General features: G+C 41.7%; 1 long non-coding RNA gene across 2 annotated transcripts in view; it reads left to right on the forward strand.

Moving 5' to 3' along the window:
* The window catches only part of LOC146975850 (uncharacterized), a 32,379-nt gene extending 28,712 nt beyond the window's left edge, over positions 1 to 3,667 (forward strand). For both annotated transcript variants that reach the window (XR_015037363.1, XR_015037364.1), the window contains one exon: positions 3,248 to 3,667. This is a non-coding gene — a long non-coding RNA (uncharacterized LOC146975850). The remainder of the gene's footprint in view (positions 1 to 3,247) is intronic.
* Positions 3,668 to 7,509: the final 3,842 nt, after the last annotated feature.

Consider the following 7,509-nt stretch of genomic DNA (forward strand, 5'->3'; position numbering starts at 1 on the left):
AGGGAAAGTAAAAACATCATAGCCTAGGCTACTCATTCCCATGTCTTTGCACTGGCTTTTAGCGTGTCACAGAAGCAGAAATTACCAGAGATTGTTACCAAATTGCACCATGGTTGAGGCCCAAAATACATCATATTAAGCCCTTTGCCATTGTCTTTCACTGAATCTTAAAACTAATCATTATCCACCTTGTAATTATAAACCAGAATTGCATGTTGTTTGCTGTAGCACTTATCCAATGCCTTTCATATTTCTTCATGACTATTTTTATCATAATTTATTTAATGAGAAGTCACATTGAATTCACATTTACAAGTGTCATCTGATTACAAGGAATAGAAAAGACAGGCTCCCACAGGTGCATAAATGTACATATACTGGGATACAATTTTAGATGGAAAGAGAAACCCTGTCTCTTATAAAACCCATATACTGTACTACTGCTACAACTTAAAGCAACGCCATGTAGGTTACCTGGTACTGGTACTCTGGTTGAGAAGGGCATCTGTCTGCTACCTGTGTCGTTCCCGGAGAAGCACAGCCTAAGTGAATTTGTTCCCGTTGCCAGCACCGCTGTTGCTGATAACGTTGCTGTTGCCGGTAAAGGTGCCGTCGCCGTCATCCATAGGCCATATGGAGGCCATATCCAGACCTCGTCTCCAGAGCTCGCTGGGAATCTGGAGGGGAGGTTGGCTGGCTGTGTGGCCTAGCATAGGGTGCTTGTGTGTGGGTGAGAGGAGCAGGGAGACTGGGCTTGAGCTTGTGTCTCTGGAGCACTGCAGTGTACCAGGACCACAGTGGGGCTGCGTTCCTACCATAGACTGTAAAAAGAATGGACGTAGCGTCCGTGACGTCACCCATTGGTTTTGGTGAGTCTGTTTTGTGCCGCTACTACGGGGGTTTGAACCGCGCCATGTTGGATTTGACTTTCCATATTTGGAGAGGCGCGGCGGTTGGCCGGCTGAGAACCCGCCCACTGGCCTCAAAGCAGCGGTCTCCGGACCTGTCACTCAACGTTTCCGCGCCCTAATTGGCCAGAATTTTAAACCTAATAACAGTAAAACGGTAGCCTCGTAAACCAGCCTCTCGCGGAAATGCATTTCATTTCATTTCTCGGGAGAGTCTGGCCTCATCCCCCCTCTAAGCGTTTGGGGTGGGCGGGAGCTGGGCGGGAGCAGAAGCAAAGACGGTTTAATATCTTTGGTAGTAGCGTTGACAGACAACCCCATTCAGCCAATCAGCAAGTTGGTGTAGTGACGGGGCTTTGCACCAGTCGGTCCCTGATTGGCCAACGTGCTGTGTCAATCACAGCGGGCAACGCTGATTGGCTCGGCCTTCTGAGGGTTTCAGTCCAATAGGGATGAGGCCAGACTCTCCCTCGGAATGAAATGAAATGCACTTCCGCGAGAGGCTGGTTTACGAGGCTAGTAAAACGGTAGAGTTTAAAAAAAATTCACCCCCCTCAGAGTGTGTGTGGGGGTAGAAACCGGTTGAGACCAAAAAACGTAATGGTACCAGGCTTTTAACATGTTTATTGAGGACGTAAAGTCGGCTATTTTAACATGGGGGTCTATGGAGAATGCTCCCTTCCGGTACCAGCCCCCAGAGGAAGCCGGGGGGATTGCAGTTTTTTGAACGCGGAAGTGAGCTTCACTTCTCAGACCCACAACTGCCCCCTTGGTTCCTACCCTATCAGGAAAGTTATAGACTGCAGTTGCAGCCGGCGTGACCCTGCTCAGGCTGCAGTGGTGGCACAATTTATCCTATTAACTGTTTTTCTACCACTTAAATCACTTTAGAAACATTATTTTAAGGTCGAAAAGCATTGTGTTGCTTCAACTTCTTTCCTGCTTATGCTTAGCTGGCAACGTAATCACCGGCCAGACACATTCATTCCAATGCCATGTTTATTTGTTGCTGATTTGAGTGAATGAATGATCATTATTAACAGATGCGGCAGAGTCATCAGGAGAGGATTGGATGAATGACAGATGACACACAGTTACCACACCGGAGACAAGTGTTTGTATTGACGGTCTCATCTGTAGTTACGATGGAACAAAAGTATTTTGCAACCAGAAACCAGGATCTTTCTTTCATCCTAACCTGCTTTGAGAGCCTATAACAGTTTAATAAAGCTCAAGTCACCACAAGTACAGTATATATTGTACTCCAAGATTGGATTCTTCTTTTTTTTTTTTTTTTGCTTTTCATTTAACATTTCATCTGCGACTTGCCAGATATATAATTTAAAGACATATCCTCCCACACTTAATGTATCCAGTCATGATTACATTTCCTGCAAAACATATTTGCTCGTGCATAAGAGTTGTGTATAAATATTTGGAAGAGACAGTGCTGGAGAGACAGACTGAGCTGTATGAGCTCAACATAAACTCTTCACATTGAAAAACAAAGAGCTGTTTTTTTCCCTCTCCTTCCATTTCCCCAAGGTCTCAGTCGAACGACTGGATGAATGAATGAGTTCACAAGAGTGTGACTTAGCACTAACTCATGTGAACATACCAAAGTCAGGAACCGCCTGCCCTGTTGGGAAGCACAGGGGAGAGATAATGGCTACTGTCTGTGCACGCGGCATATGCTAGAGCATAAGTGTGTCTGTCAGTGCCTCATGCAGCTTTGGTCTACTCAAGGCTGAAGGACATAGATGAAAAAGCAGTGTTTACCAAATCTGGTTTGAGGAAAACAGTTTCAGGTTATTTTGATTAGAGAGATCAAAAACAAAATAGATTTGTGGTGTCGTTAAAGAGGAACCTGGTGCTGCTGCAGGTAACATCAATTTCTGTAAAAAAAAAAAAAGACTTGATAGATGATGGCAAGTTATCATAGTGTCTATAAGCTAACATAAAAATGAAACAGGCTGTTACTAACTGACGTTGTCTCTCTGCTCTCGGTACCTGCACTCGTATCCACAACCTGCTGCTTTTCTTTCGGCATTCTCGATGAAGAAAATTGAAATTATCACAGAGAAAACTCTGCACATCCTGAGCTCACCTAGAGCTGATATAGATATTAAAAAAAAGGCATTTCACACCAACTGTGCAAAACAAATGTGTTTGTTTTCTCTGTCACATTTTAATGGTCTCTGTCCCTCAAGGGGGAGTCCTGCTGTGCGAACCTGTTTCCTGATTGAGGCGCATCTTGGTGGGTTTTCATATTCCAGTTCAATAGTGCCCTCAGATTGTTAATGCCTAATTTTGGTGTGCCACTTTCTGTGTTTATTCAGGGCTAACAGCTCGTCTTGGATTGGATGACAAACCAAAGAGACAGGCTGACACTGGGCTGTCAGGGTGATGCCAAGCCATCTGCTCCTCTGGAGCTTCCAAGCGGGAGCGAGGTGGGCAGGAGTGGAGAAGAAAAAAGAAGAAAACTAACACTAACCCCCGGAAACTCTCTTTTTGCCTAACCCACAATTCCCTAGCTGATATCAAATGGAAAATCATAAAATTATCTCAGAAAATATGAGAGGGGTGGTTCACAATTTTCAGTAGGGGGTTACTTCTGCTTGCAAGGAACCATTTTTTTTCCCAGAGATTTTGTGTCACTCATGGAACCCTGAGGACAATCCCAGATGGCTGCACCTCAGCAGTCCTGAGTCATTTGGTTTGGAGTGCATAAAGGTCACTTCACAAGTAGAAGAAGACGAAGAAGAGGAATAAGTTGAACACGCAGAGAGAAGCACTGCATAACATCAAGAAACAGTAATAACACTCAATGAATACAGTAGCAGCAGTAATTGTAGCATTGCAGCAACTGTGAGGAGAGCTTCAGTTATTTACTCACATTTCCTGAAAGACTTTGAGAGCAATGTCTTCAAGGGTGATCCTATTTGGATGAAGGTCTGCACCAACTTAGAGTATAGGTGACACTAGATCATCTTTGATTTGCACAAAGCAAAGGTGACACTGCAGGAAGAAAACTGTGAGAAGTTGATAAGATTATACTTATCTACTTGTAATACAAAAACACAGGATGAATGAGACAACAAACAGTGATCAGACAAATCACTAAAATAAAGCCTGTTCAAAAAACAAAACAAAACAAAAACAGTGAGGGTTGAAATAGTGACAGAGGGTGACAGCAGTGTAAGGTGTCAGATTGGATATGGATTAAACTGATACCATCTCCCACTATTTTAAGGCCGAAGGTAAATTTAAAGTGAAAAATGGAGCAAAATCTGGACTTGGACTTGTATGCATGCCACTGCTGTAAGTCACCCTCAGCCATGTTGAAACACCAATGATATTGTGTGATCCTCCTAATTCTCATCTACATTTGTGTTAAGTCATATTGTTAAGTAATAGCGCACAAATAATATCACTATCCCAATCAATTATCAAACCAAACAGTCCACCAGCAATTTGGTTTGTATGCTACTTGATGCTTATGCTACCGTTGCTAATAAAATAGTCTTCCGATAATGGCAGCGGTGTGGATGCCGCTCTTTATAATTTATCGTCATCAACTACACCATTGATTTTAGCTTTTTTGTATGACATAAACAGTGTAAATGTCATCAGTGTGATCTGTCTGTTTAATGGCTTGCACCCATGGAAGTTTCTGTCTTGCTTCAAAGGGCGTCTTCAACAACAGTATTCCATAAAGATCAAGGTTTATTTTTTTATTCCTATATGATATCCAGCAGCACTACAAGGTTTTTCTATTTTCTTACACCAAAAATCTCACCCCCACATTTTCATTGTTCCTACTTCCTGTCTGTCCTGCAACCACAGTGATGTAATATTATTAACTCTAAAAGGTTCAATGGTTTTCCTTGAGTCGTCCTTACTAACAAATTAAATGTCCGCTTTTTTATTACAACTTTTATGAAACGAAGAACTGTTACCTGCAACTTACCTCAATTCAAATGGCCCTGGAAACGCTATCATCGTTTTCCGGTTTTTCAGGTAGAATTATACATTTGATGAATCTAAATTTGACACTGCTTTGGTTTGCAGTCATGGAAATATGTCAGGCTTCACACTGTGAACACTTTCAGGATCGTTCAGCCTTTCAGTATACTTTCAGTTATTCAGGTGGAAATGAAAACAAGCCCTAATGATTATGATGCTTGCACCCTCTGTTATGTTTGCAGAGAAACAGCCATACATCCTCACATCCCAAGACACAAACAAGCCTTGTTTAAGAGCAGGGCTGTTGTGATTCTATTTTGGTTGCCTATTTGTTAATGTCTACAAAGACTTGCATTTTCATTTCCTTAATGTCCTGAAAGTCACAGTCACTGGTATGCAAAACTGGGTATCAATTACCTCCATTGCACTCCTGCATTTCTTTTCCCTCTCAGTTCCTTGCCTCTAAGAAGGAACAAACAGTGACTTGCAGGCATCTGAAGTCCTGGTTCAGTGATGGAGTGGATGACAGGCAATAACAGGTATAAAACAAATGCGGCAGAGTAGAACAATAGCAAATGGGGAGCGCACAGAGAATTTGATGACTGGCTTACACAGAGGAACTTTTTCCATGGTTAAATATAATCATCCTCTGTTCTGCATGCACAAATTCCCTTGGGACTTCATTTACATGAAACTTGGCAAATTTAGTAACTTCTCAGATTCACTGCTGTGTTTTTGTGGTTAATACATCCCACTAAGTGCACTTGGGACTTATCTATTGGACCTGAGTGATTGTCATTCGAATGTCTTCAGAAGGGAACTGAATATTGAGGTCATAAGAAATTTACACATGTATATTATGTTCATGGTGTGCATAACAATTGGAAATGGGGGCCATAAGACCATTGTTTGGGTTGTTATCTGTATAAAAATGTTCACAGACATTTTTTGCAAAATGTTATGAAATATGTCAAGACCTTTTGCACATGATTAGTTGCACAAGTGTACAGTAAACATGTCGGGGAACAAATAACAAATTGATCTGCGAGAAAATCACAAGTCTTGGTTTAGAGGCTAGCACATTCAAATATCATGGCTTTCAAACATGTCCCACTTACAGCAACTTCAATTAATACACAAAAATAATAAACAGTTGTGACGGCAAGATTAAGAATGCCCCTGGTGAAACATGCTGCTGCTTATGGTTCTTGACAAGAGAAAATTGAATTTCATCTTTTGTAAGAGAGGCGTTAAACAAAAGCGATAAAACAACAGGGAAAGACTGAAAAACACATACACACAATGTTTAATTATGATCTGTGTGTCACAACTCATCATTTACAAGACTCAAATTGTTAACAAATTAGAACAAGCTTTCTTTACTTTCTTTGGGTTACACTCCTCACTGTTTTGTTCAGTTCATCAACAAGTCATGTCACATGGTTGAGGCTAAATTGCTTAAAGAGCTGCAGTGCTAGTGTGGGGGTATTGGCATTCAAATAAAATCTATAAATGTATCAAATGTTGTATTTTAATTTTCCAAGAAAGCTTTTCCTCCTACTTCTGTAGCCTGTGGTGATAATGGTTCTCCGAGGATCAATCCTACTGACTTCGGTGATCCCCTGACTTTTCCAGGCCACTGCGAATATGGATGGATTGCCATTAAATTTGGAGCACGCATTCATGTTCCCCTCAGGATGAAGTGTAGAAACTTTGATGATCCTCTACATTTTTAAAATTGTCAGTGCACTGATTTACGACCAAATACCCGCTGAACTAATGACACCCCTTTAATAGCACCTTGTAGGGCTAATTAGAAAATGTTAGCATGCTACCACACTTTTGTGGCCATGGAAAACATCTTCAGCTCAACCTCACATGTGTTAGCTGTGTCATTGTGACAAAAAGCATCTAGCCCAAAGCCCTAGTGTGCAGCCACACAGAGCTGCTGTCACGTCTGTGGGCTGTTGGTTTGGATTTAATGATATGGAATCAAAAGACTTCTATGAACTTCCAACTCGGCAGTCCTACACAGCTTCTGCTCAATTTTAGTGCATTGTTTCCTTTATTCTTTTTAGTTGAGTGCATGCTGTACAGCGACAGCAGCTCAGACAAGCTGAGTCTGTGTCACCCGGCCACCACAAGAAGACAGGGACCTGCAGGTAAACAAGTCACTGTTAAATAAAGCCAGGGATGCCAGCAGCTTTCAGGCCAACTAAAATAACTATAAACATATTAGACTTGGCTTACATTTGTCAAGTGGCCAGAAATATAATGAGATGTCCATGCTGTTGCATGTCTCTCTCTGTTATTACAATAAAATAATCTAGTGGAGCTTGTCACAATAATTTCATATTGTAATACATTTTTGCATTCAAATAGCCGCACACACAAAACCAACTATGTACGCACAGAAGGAAATAAAACACCCTTGATGCCCCAGTGATTCTATTTAACAAGTAAGTAGCTTGAGTGGTCAATAATGTTTAGATATTGCCTCAGAAGCATCACTTCGGCTGAATCAAGGCTGGATTGGTCATTTCACCGCATGGGAAGCTGAATTAAATGAGCAGAGAGCCAAGGTGAACAGGGGGAAGTGTACTCTAGTTAAGTGGGATCCTACCGTAGGTAAATA

Source organism: Trachurus japonicus, chromosome 13 (assembly GCF_045865225.1).
Source record: "Trachurus japonicus isolate A0001 chromosome 13, Traja_1.0".
Classification (NCBI taxonomy): Eukaryota; Metazoa; Chordata; class Actinopteri; order Carangiformes; family Carangidae; genus Trachurus; species Trachurus japonicus.